The 13,079-nt window shown below is 37.3% G+C and overlaps 1 protein-coding gene and 1 pseudogene across 1 annotated transcript in view; both read left to right on the forward strand.

The window, feature by feature from the left end:
• Positions 1 to 13,079, forward strand: part of IL1RAPL2 (interleukin 1 receptor accessory protein like 2) — a 1,181,612-nt gene that overhangs the window by 999,222 nt on the left and 169,311 nt on the right. The gene's annotated exons all lie outside the window — the stretch shown is intronic.
• Positions 5,001 to 6,085, forward strand: LOC139181127 (small cell adhesion glycoprotein-like; annotated as a pseudogene).

Here is a 13,079-nt window from a genome sequence, read left to right on the forward strand (position 1 = left end):
AAAGGAACATGATAAAAGCCCACCAAACCAAACAAAAGAGGAGAAGATAGCGAGTCTACCTGAAAAAGAATTCAGAATAGTAAAAATAATCCAAAATCTTAAAAACAAAATGGCATTACAGATAAACAGTCTGGAGATAGGGATTGAGAAGATGCAAGAAAAGTTTAACAAGGACCTAGAAGAAATTAAAAAAGAGTCAATCAATAATGAATAATGCAATAACTGAGATGAAAAGCACTCTGGAGTGAACCAACAGTAGAATAACTGAGGCATAAGATAGGATAAATGAGGTGGAAGATAGAATGGTGGAAATAAATGAAACAGAGAGGAAAAAAGAAAAAAGAATTAAAAGAAATGAGGACAACCTCAGAAACCTCTGGGACAATGTTAAATGCCCCAAGATTCTAATCATAGGAGTCCAAGAAGAAGACAAAAAGAAAGGCCAGGAGAAAATACTTGAGGAGATAATTGTTGAAAACTTCCCTAAAATGGGGAAGGAAATAGCCACCCAAGTCCAAGAAACCTAGAGAGTCCCAAACAGGATAAACCCAAGGCAAAACACCCCAAGACACATATTAATCAAATTAACAAAGATCAAACACAAAGAACAAATGTTAAAAGCAGCAAGGGAAAAACAACAAATAAAACACAAGGGGATTCCCATAACGATAATAGCTGATCTTTCAATATAAACTCTTCAAGCCAGAAGGGAATGTCAAGACATACTTAAAGTGATGAAAGAGGAAAATCTACAACCCAGATTACTGTACCCAGAAAGGATCTCATTCACATATGAAGGAGAAATCAAAAGCTTTACAGACAAGCAAAAGCTGAGAGAATTCAGCACCACCAAACCAGCTCTTCAACAAATGCTAAATGATCTTCTCTAGACAGGAAACACAGAAAAGGTTTATAAACTCGAACCTAAAACAACAAAGTAAATGGCAACAGGATCATACTTATCAATAATTACCTTAAATGTAAATGGATTGAATGGCCCAACCAAAAGACAAAGACTGGCTGAATGGATACAAAAACAAGACCCTTATATATGTTGTCTACAAGAGACCCACCTCAACCTAGGGACACATACAGGCTGAAAGTGAAGGGCTGGAAAAAGATATTTCACACAAATGGAGACCAAAAGAAAGCAGGAGTAGCAATACTCATATCAGATAAAATAGACTTTGAAATAAAGGCTGTGAAAAGAGAAAAGAAGGACACGACATAATGATCAAAGGATCGATCCAAGAAGAAGATATAACAATTATAAATATATATGTACCCAACATAGGAGCACCGCAATATGTAAGGCAAATGCTAACAAGTATGAAAGGAAAAATTAACAGTAACACAATAATAGTGGGTGACTTTAATACCCCACTCACACCTATGGATAGATCAACTAAACAGAAAATTAGCAAGGAAACACAAACTTTAAATGATACAATGGACCAGTTAGACCTAATTGATATCTATAGGACATTACACCCCAAACCAATGAATTTCACCTTTTTCTCAAGTGCACACGGAACCTTCGCAAGGATAGATCACATCCTGGGCCATAAATCTAGCCTTAGTAAATTCAAAAAAAAATGAAATCATCTCAAGCATCTTTTCTGATCAAAATGCGGTAAGATCAGGTGTTAACTACGAAAAAAAAAAAAAAACTATTAAAAATATAACCATATGGAGGCTAAACAACACACTTCTGAATAACCAACAAATCACAGAAAAAATCAACATATGCATAGAAACAAATGAAAATGAAAACACAACAACTCAAAATCTATGGGATTCAGTAAAAGCAGTGCTAAGGGGAAGGTTCATAAGCAATACAAGCTTACCTCAAGAAACAGGAGAAAAATCAAATAAATAACTGAACTCTACACCTAAAGCAACTAGAAAAGGAAGAAATTAAGAACCCCAGGGTTATTAGAAGGAAAGAAATCAAAAATTAGGGCAGAAATAAATGCAAAAAAAGAAAGGAGACCATAGCAAAAATCAACAAAGCTAAAAGCTGGTTTTTTGAGAAGATAAATAAACTAGACAAACCATTAGCCAGACTCATCAAGAAACAAAGGGAGAAAAATCAAATCAATAAAATTAGAAATGAAAATGGAGACATCACAACAGACAACACAGAAATACAAAGGATCATAAGAGACTACTATAAGCAACTATATGCCAATAAAATGGACAACTTGGAAGAAATGGACAAATTCTTGGAAAAGTACAACTTTCCAAAACTGAACCAGGAAGAAGTAGAAAATCTTAACAGACCCATCACAAGCACAGAAATCGAAACTGTAATCAGAAGTCTTCCAGCAAACAAAAGCCCAGGACCAGATGGCTCCACAGCTATTTCTTTCAAAAATTTAGAGAAGTGCTAACACCTATCCTACTCAAACTTTTCCAGAAAATTGCAGAGGAAGGTAAACTGCCAAACTCATTCTATGAGGCCACCATCACCCTAATACCAAAACCAGACAAAGATGGCACAAAAAAAGAAAACTACAGGCCAATATCACTGATAAACATAGATACAAAAATCCTTAACAAAATTCTAGCAAACAGAATCCAACAACATATTTAAAATATCATACATCATGACCAAGTGGGCTTTATCCCAGGGATGCAAGGATTCTTCAATATTCACAAATCAATCAATGTGATACACCACATTAACAAATTGAAAGATAAAAAACCATATGATTATCTCAACAGATGCAGAGAAAGCCTTTGAGAAAATTCAACATGTATTTATGATAAAAAATAAAACCCTCAGAAAGCAGGAATAGAAGGAACATACCTCAACATAATAAAAGCCATATATGATAAACACACAGCAAACATTATCGTCAATGGTGAAAAACTGAAAGCATTTCCCTTAAAGTCAGAAACAAGACAAGGATGCCCACTCTCACCACTAATATTCAACATAATTTTGGAAGTTTTAGCCACAGCAATCAGAGCAGAAAAAGAAATAAAAGAAATCCAGATTGGAAAAGAAGAGGTAAAACTCTCACTGTTTGCAGATGACATGATCCTCTACATAGAAAACCCTAAAGACTCCACCCAAAAATTACTAGAGCTAATCAATCAATAGAGTAAAGCTGCAGAATATAAAATTAACACACAGAAATCCCTTGCATTCCTATACACTAATAATGAGAAAACAGAGAAATTAAGGAAACAATTCCATTCACCATTGTAATGAAAAGAATAAAATACTTAGGAATAAAGCTACCTAAAGAAACAAAATATCTATATATAGAAAACTATAAAACACTGATGAAAGAAATCAAAGATGTCTTTGATGGAGAAATATACCATGTTCATGGATCGGAAGAATCAACATAGTAAGAATGAGTATACTACCCAAAGCAATCTATAGATTCAATGCAATTCCTATCCAACTACCAATGGTATTTTTCAGAGAATGAGAACAAATAATTTCACAATTTGTATGGATATACCAAAAACCTCAAATAGCCAATGCAATGTTGAGAAAGAAGAATGAAACTGGAGGAATCAACCTGCCTGACTTCAGACTATACTACAAAGCTACAGTCATCAAGACAGTACAATACTGGCACAAAGACAGAAATATAGATCAATGGAACAAAATAGAAAGACCAGAGATAAATCCACACACCTATGGACACCTTATCTTTGACAAAGGAGGCAAGAATATACAATGGAGAAAAGACAATCTCTTTAACAAGTGGTGCTGGGAAAACTGGTCAACCACCTGTAAAAGAATGAAACTAGAACACTTTATAACACCATACACAAAAATAAACTCAAAATTGATTAAAGATCTAAATGTAAGATCAGAAACTATAAAACTCCTAGAGGAAAACATAGGCAAAACACTCTCTGACATAAATCATAGCAGGATCATCTATGACCCACCTCCCAGGGTAATGGAAATAAAAGAAAAAATAAACAAATGGTGCCTAATTAAACTTAAAAGCTTTTGCACAACAAAGGAAACTATAAGCAAGGTGAAAAGGCAGCCTTCAGAATGGGAGAAAATAATAGCAAATGAAGCACCTGACAAAGAATTAATCTCAAAAATATACAAGCAGCTCCTGCAGCTCAATTCCAGAAAAATAAATGACCCAATCAAACAATGGGCCAAAGAACTGAACAGACATTTATCCAAAGACATACAGATGGCTAACAGACATATGAAAAGATGCTCAACGTCACTCATTATCACAGAAATGCAAATCAAACCACAATGAGTACCATCTCACAGTGGTCAAAATGGCTGCTATCCAAAAGTCTACAAACAATAAATGCTGGAGAGGGTGTGGAGAAAAGGGAACTCTCTTACGCTGTTGGTGGGAATGCAAACTAGTACAGCCACTATGGAGAACAGTGTGGAGATTCCTTACAAAACTGGAAATAGAACTGCCATACAACCCAGCAGTGCCACTGCTGGGCATACACACCAAGGAAACCAGAAATGAAAGAGACACGTGTACCCAAATGTTTGTCGCAGCACCGTTTACAATAGCCAGGACATGGAAGCAATCTAGATGTCCATCAGAAGATGAATGGATAAGAAAGCTGTGGTACATATACACAATGGAATATTACTCAGCTATTAAAGAGAATGCATTTGGATCAGTTCTAATGAGGTGGATGAAACTGGAGCCTATCATACACAGCGAAGTAAGTCAGAAAGAAAAACACCAACAGAGTATATTAATGCATATATATGGAATTTAGAAAGATGGTAATGATGCCCCTATATACAAGACAGCAAAAGAGACACAGATGTAAAGAACAGACTTTCAGATCTGTGGGAGAAGGTGAGGGTGGGATGATTTGAGAGAATAGCATTGAAACATGTATATTATCATTTGTGAAATAGATTGCCAGTCCAGGTTCGATGCAGAGGCAGGATGTTCAGGGCTAGTGCACTGGGATGACCCTGAGAGATGGGATAGGAAGGGAGGTGAGAGGGGGGTTCAGGATGGGGAACACATGTACATCCATGGCTGATTCATTTGAATGCATGGCAAAAACCACCACAATATTGTAAAGTAATTAGCCTCCAATTAAAATTTTAAAAAATAAAGATTCACACCTCCCTACTGGTGCCCATCCTGCTGCCACGATGACTAGCCTCCCAACCATGCCTCCTCCAGAACAAGAACTGTTGGCTACCACAATTATACAGGCCACTGAGGCCCTGTCCCTGATAACTGAAGCCAGCACAGCCCTCATTGTAGTTGTTATCACCGTGGTCTTCCTCACTGTGCTCTCAGTCGTGATTTTGATCTTCTTTTACCTGTAGAAGAACAAAGACAGCTACGTCACTTACGAACCTGCAGATGACAAGCCCAGCACCATTGTTCTAATGGAGAATGACTCAGCAAAGGGCAGGGAGAAGGAAGAATATTTCATCTAATGGTTCCCAGTCCCCAAGGAGCTTATCCAGGCTCCAGTGCTAACATACTATTTATTAGGTGGAAGTTTTACCTGAAACCGGTGAGAAGCATCCACTGATATGGGTAGACCTGAGCTCCTTCATATGCAGAGTACATCATGAGAAACACTAGGCTTGAAGAAGCACAAGCTGTAATCAAGATTGCTGGGAGAAATATCAATAAACTCAGATATGCAGATGATACCACCCTTATGGCAGAAAGTGAAGAGGAACTAAGGAGCCTCTTGATGAAAGTGAAAGAGGAGAGTGAAAAAGTTGGCTTAAAGCTCAACATTCAGAAAACTAAGATCATGGCATCTAGTCCCATCACTTCATGGCAGATAGATGGCAAAACAGTGGAAACAGTGTCAGACTTTATTTTTCTGGGCTCGAAAATCACTGCAGATGGTAACTGCAGCCATGAAATTAAAAGACACTTACTTCTTGGAAGGAAAGTTATGACCAACCTAGATAGCATATTGAAAAGGAGAGATATTACTTTGCCAACAAAGGTCCATCTAGTCAAGGCTATGGTTTTTCCAGTGGTCACGTATGGATATGAGAGTTGGACTGTGAAGAAAGCTGAGCGCTGAAGAATTGATGCTTTTGAACTGTGGTGTTGGAGAAGACTCTTGAGAGTCTCTTGGACTGCAAAGAGATCCACCCAGTCCATCCTAAAGGATATCAGTCCTGGGTGTTCATTGGAGGGACTGATGCTGAAGCTGAAACTCCAATATTTTGGCCACCTCATGCGAAGAACTGACTCATTGGAAAAGACCCTGATGCTGGGAGGGATTGGGGGCAGGAGGAGAAGGGGATGACAGAGGATGAGATGGCTGGATGGCATCACCGACTCGATGGACATGGGTTTGGGTAAACTCCGGGAGTTGGTGATGGACAGGGAAGCCTGGCGTGCTGTGATTCATGGGGTCGCAAAGAGTCAGACATGACTGAGTGACTGAGCTGAACTGAGCTCCCTCCAGGACACGGACCAAAATGCCAGCATCACTGACACCAGGGGACAAAAAGAAAGCTGTTCATGTCTCTAGCCAGGCCTCTGTCACACAGCTTCTGACTAATGAGTGAGATGGAGCAGTATTGGGCAACACTGGAGTATATACCCAGTCATCTTCACTTTTTTCACAGGTTGAAGGGAAGAAGAGAGTTGGGGGTCACTTGATGCTCCTCTTTCCCTTACCTGGTCACCTAGTGACAACCTGAGTGGAAGTAATATCCTTAGTTCTTCCCAGAGGCGGGAGACCACAAGGAAAGGCTAGACCAGGAGGGCCAGGAGACTGTGGAGACCTCCCTCCTGATGAATGTGCCACATCCCTTAATCTGAGTCCTTCCTTTCCTTAACCCCCCAACAATATAGACATATGCTGTTTTTATCAGAATTAAAACCATTCGTTGATACAGAAATCAGATTCTCATGTACAAGAAGTTACCATCTTTATACTTTGACTTATCTTTGCTGAAACCTTTGTGACAGTTTGCTTTGTTGCTGTTGTTCAGTCTCTGTCATGTCCAACTTTTTGTGACCTCATGAACTGCAGTATGCCAGGCTTCCCTGTCCTCCTCTATCTTCCGGAGTTTGCTCAAGTTCATGTCCATTCTTTGCTTACTCAACTCTTTTGCCTGTGTTTTCTCCCAAGCAAAGGGGGCCCCAGAGAAGTTTCAGAAGTTCCCAGAACAATCTCAGGGGTTTGAAACAGAGATTTTCCTGGGAAGTTTGTCCTAGAAGAGGGTCATTAGAAACATACCCTGGGAAATGAGTTGTTTAGCCTCCATCCTAGCAAGGGCCAGTATGTCCCTGATCCATTCTGTGTGCACACAGAGGGAACCGGGAAAAACTTGTGACTTTTCCCACCAGTGCTCTTTCTATCAAGCCCAGAGAGGCTTCTGGGATCTCATTTCATCCATCTCAAGATGAGGCATATTTAAAAGGTACAGTGTTTTGGTAGAAATCATTAACTCTCCATGCATTGTTTACTTTGGAACTAAACTAAACCTCCTTCAAGGTCTTAACTATACTGTCTCCATTTTTCAAGCTCAAGTCCACCCAAGGTAAGACCCAAGAGTTGAAAAGTCAATCTTAGCAACTTATATTCCAGTTTTCAGCATTTCTCCAAACAGAATTTTTGAAAAACTGAAGGTCACCCTGAACTTACAACTTAACAAGTTGTTAAATAAAAAAAACATTTGCCTCAAGTCAAACTTAAGGGCAAGTGAGGAGACTCATTTGTTCCCTTATTTCTAAGTTTATGTTCTGAATTCCTCTGGCCTAATAGGCTTTTAAGAATCTGAAAGTACTTAGGAAGTAAAGTGAAGAAAAGCTAAATATCTAGAATGGAACTCATGAAAATGGTCAAATCTTAGCCTTGTACTCCTGCATTTATTTCAAAGACTTCATTTAAAAAAATTACATTTGATTAATGGCTTATACTTTTCATTTTACATTACTTATTTGATCCTGACAACAAACCAGTGTGGAAGATTATGAAGTCCATTGAGTTAAAAACTCACATATCTAGCAGTTAACTAAATCTGAAATTTTGGTCACATGATATACAATCTTACACTCTGTGGCAGGCAGTAAGACTGTCAGAAATATTTCAGTCCTTCTAGCCATATGGTAGGAATGCACTTTCCTGCCCAGCTGAAATTAGGTGTGGCCAACATGACTTACTTTGGTCATTGAAATGTGAGCAGAAGTGACACATGTCATTTCTTGGTGGAAGCATTTAATTGACAATGCTTAGCTTCAGCTTCTCAATTATCTTTCTTTGGTGATTGTTGAAGCCCTTTTTAAAGAGATCCTCCTTCAGCCTGGGTTTCTAATGATTACCTTGGACAAAGCCTCCACCCCATCAACCTATATTGTATGTGAAACCTAAATAAAAATAAAGTTTTACTATTTTAAGTAAATGATATTTGGATTATTGTTTCCTTTTGAGACATAATCTATTTTATCGTGACTTAAAAATATATTCTTTCAGTGGGAATCACAAGTGTATTCTCATTTAAGTATGTCTTCCTAATGGCTTCATATCTGTTGAAACTTACTCCTTTGGGGCTAGCAATATTTTTGCACAGCTACATTACAACATTTTATAACAACTCTCAGTTTAAAGAATTTTAGATTTGATAGACATGCTGGAATGAGAGTCAATGCTCTATTCTTTTTAAGTATAGTGATGATAGATTAATCACAGATTAAGAACTTAAAGGAATTTCATGAGTAGCAATTCTACCTCCCACTGTTAAAGCCAGAGAGCATTTTCTCTTCTTCCATTGTATATACTTTGCATTGGCAAGAAAGATATTTGACATGAAAGGGGAAAACTATGAATAGTAAAGAAGACAAGGCAGTGATCACAATACCATGAATTTGGGGACTATTGAGCCTAAGTGTGCTTCAGATATTACCTATAAAAGAGGAAAAAGGAGAAGAATGTATAGGAATTGGAGAGAGAGGATAGTCATCTTTAGCACCACTTTGAATCAATATTCCCTTATGTTAAAATAGAAATAGATTTCTCTGAATATAATGGATCATTTTTGAGAGTGCACATGTTAGATATTGTCACCACAGCATTAAAAAAAATTAGCAGTCAACTTCTTGAAGCCATAATTCAGGGTTAAATGTAGCTTCCACTCATCATGTTCAAAAGCTCACTTTCTTTCCTTGACTGAAGTTACCAAATCACTAATAAGGAAAAATGAAGTACAGTCTACAGACTGTTAGAATCATAAGCTTTATAAATGGAAGAAGCCTTAGAAAATGTGTGTTTCAACTCTGCCTCTTATACATGAGGAAACTGAGACTCAGAAAGAAGAGTCTTGGCTCATTTCATACACAACTCTCTACATTTCCTGGATATATACATGTGATTGCCAGAATTTTTATCTATTTAATAAAGTCTTAAAAGTGTCTAATAACCAAGTTCTTAACTTTTCTGAAAGCAATTTTGGTAGACTGAAACATAAACTGGATCCTCTGTGTGTTGGTAAATGACAATATTAATGGTGGTGATGATGATGATAAATAATTAAAATTAGTTGTGATATAGGAAATTGGGCTGCTATAACACAACAACAAAACAAGTACTCATTGTCTTAACCAAGATTGAAGTGGCTTGTTTATTTTCCCCCTTGAATGTTCATCTACATGTAAGTAATCCACGGTTGCTGTAGTAGGTCTTTGTTGTCAAGGCTCCAGGCTCCTTCCCTTTGTGACTGCATTATCCTCCCTTGCCCTAATCCACAGGGTCAAAGATGATAATCTCAACACTGTGGTCATAGTAGGTAATGATCCCCTCATGATGTGTTACTCTTTTTGATAGCAATTTATTCCTACTTGATTTATTCTTAAAGAGCATTATCTTAATTCAAATGGAATGTTACCTAGCATAATTACCATACTAAAACTTAACAACTATTTCTTTGTAAAGGATAACGCTTAAAAGAAGAAAATTCATGTCTACTAATGCTTGATAACTTGAGAGTGTGATAACGGAGATGTGGGGGAGGCTCACAAACACTAGACCACAGAAGATAGCTACCCACTCTGCTTATATATTGGGTTAAACCCTTGCTTTGCCCCTTGTTTCCTCTCTTTTACTAAGGAGGAAATTATCATAGCCTTCCTTAATCATCAGTCCCTAGATTAAACTTAAAAATCATATTTTTAAAACTTTACCTGGAAATGAAGATATTCCAAGTATTTCTAACTTCACTTTTTCCTTCAGAGTAAGGACACTTGGTCTGCTTGTCCAATGACATAATTGATCATAGAAGCATTTGGTGATATCAGTCTTTCCCTGCCATGCCCAATATTTATCAGATTCTGAATTTTCCGCCACTCTGGAGACACAAGCATCTAGAAAAAAGAAGTGATTTACAAGGAACTTTAACGTCAGGAAAAAGTAAAATGAACCACAAGGATAAGTTACTATGTCAAATCCAATGAAACAAATAATTCTTAGAAGATGGTTTATTTTCCAAGTGAAAGCATAGACTTATGGAATACTTAGGAAAGCTTGAGTTTGTTTTATGTCCAGGAATATAGTTTGTGGATGGAAATTAATTACTTTTTTGTCCTAGATCTCTCTGAGGTTAATGTGTCTTAAGTACAGGTGTACCTTGTTTAAAGTAAACCTATCATTTGAAAATCCCAATTGGCACAAAAATCAAAATTAGTTTTTGGCTCTATAAAAGGATTGAAGACAGGATTTCTTTATATACCATGGTACTCTAGTTCAAGAGTCAGCAAACTATGACCCAAGAAGAACCAAATCTGACAAGCCCTTATTTTTGTAAACAAACTTTTATTAGCACACAGTCATGCCCATTCATTAAGTTTAGAGATTATTTATGGCTGTTTTTATACACTACATTGGCAAAGTTGTTGCAACAGTAACTCTCTGACTAGCAAAACATGAATTATTTGCTATCTGGCCCTTTACAGAAACAGTTTGATAAGTCCTACTCTAGTACATTCACATTACTCTGGTGTTATTCATATTGCACAAATGTGATTTATTTGGAGAAATTAAACATATTTTGATATGGCTGGAGAATAGTGCACACATACAAAAGTGATAAAGCTAGTGGAGTGGAAAGAAGTCATAAAGAACTTTGTGTATTTAGTTAAAGAGTTTAAACTTGATCCTGAAAATAGTGGGAAACTGTGAATGGCATTATTTCAGTGGACTGGTGTGATTTGGAAAGAAATCAATTAGGAAAGTATTGTTAACCAGTCAAGAAATAATGAATACCTGAGTTTATGTGGTAAAGTCCAAATGAAGTTGAAGGAAACAGATGCTAATGTTATTAACAAGACAGAAACAGCATGATTTTGTGAATTAGTGAATGAATGTTAGCAGCAAGGAAAAGGGAGAAATGTGGGTTGACTTAGATTTCTGACTTAGGAAACTACACTCATGTTAGCACCATAAGACAAGGAGGAAAATTTCAGGGAAATAAAACGTGTTTGGTTTTGTACATGCTGAATATTATATGCGTGTGAGACATTCAGGTGGAAATAGCCCTTCAGCAAGTTGCAACATAAGTTTGGAACACAAGAATTCTGAGATACAGACTTGAAGTCATCAGAATTAACTGGAAATATAGGCCATAATTTGGAATAAATCATTCAGATGTTTGTAAAAACAGCATCAGGGATAATATCAGTATCTAAATGATTGTGGAGGAAGCCCACAAAGAAAAATGGGAATACCATGAAGAACATTGAAAAGGAGCTTCCAACTGGAAGGGGGAAAGGGAATATAATTAAAGCCAAGAGAAAATTCAGTTTTAAGAGAGAATGTCAAATACCTAAGAGTTATCAAGTAATCGAGTAATACTGTGGCAGAAAATTATTCACTCGGTTTGTAAATGTGGAGGTCATTGGTGACCTTAGTGAAAGCAGTGACTGGTAAGGAAGGAAAAAGAAACAGTGAATATAAGCTAATCTTTCAAGTAATTTTTCTGTAGAATACTGGAAAAGCCAGTAACTAGAAGGAGTCTTAAATCAAGGAAGTGTTTCTTGAGGATGGGAAAGACTTGAGTGTATTTATTATGCTGGAGGGCTGGAGTCTCTAGAGAGGAAGGAGAAGATGCAAGAAAGGTCCACTGGATCTGCAGGTTACCTTGCCAAGCAAAGGCTGTACATGAGAGCCCTATATTCTACTTACCCAGCTCACTGTCATCCAGGCTAATCAAAAAGAGAGAGAGAGAAACATTTAAACTTTGGATGATAATCAAGTGTCTGAGAACATGATTCAGACATTTCAACTTGGGATAATAATCATGTGTCTGAGAACATGATTCCTCCCATACAGTAGCTCAATGACACTTGCTTTTTGAGATCTGTCTGTCTTTAATAGGATCAAGTAATAGGAACATTTAAATTCCTTTTTCCAATCAGGCAGGAATCACTGAAAATCTAGAGGGAGGCTAGAGAGTAAGTGGGTGTGTGAATTGTTGACTGGTCCCTTTGCTGTCTGTCATGGTAATTGAATGTGCAATCAGCTCTATGTTAACACTGCTTTTAGAGAAGTAAAATACTAGTGTTAAGTATACTTGGGAGAGACCTGAGCTTGCTCTTCTCAGTGGTAAATACATTTTTGTGAGACCACAGAAGTGTACGTTGCTGGATGTATGGTGGGGAAAAGAGGTGTTCAATATAACCTGCTAATAGGTACAATTTATTAAAACATCCCCTGAATCTTACAGACATTAACCAGATCACCCACTGGTGCAAAATTAGAGTTGAAGATACAAAAGTTGATGAGGAATCAGTTTAGCATTATTAATTAAGCCTCTGAATATATATGCCAAGTTCCAGTAGGTCAGCAGGACACAGTGTGCTCATGTTCTATATGCAGATTCCGAAAGTCCCATTGAAGGTGCTCAGAAAGCTTAGCCCAGTCACGTCCTTTGAGGAACTCATGTTCTCTTAGGGCACTGAGACATAGTTATGTGATAGAATACATATGTGCAACACCTCTATAACCTTACAACCTTGTTAGTGTTATGCAGACTTAATGGGGGAAAACTGCAAAATACCCTAGAAGTAGCAGGTGCCATTACAGTGAGTGATTAAACCAGCTATATGACTGATTACTTT

Source organism: Bos indicus, chromosome X (assembly GCF_029378745.1).
Source record: "Bos indicus isolate NIAB-ARS_2022 breed Sahiwal x Tharparkar chromosome X, NIAB-ARS_B.indTharparkar_mat_pri_1.0, whole genome shotgun sequence".
NCBI classification, from domain to species: domain Eukaryota; kingdom Metazoa; phylum Chordata; class Mammalia; order Artiodactyla; family Bovidae; genus Bos; species Bos indicus.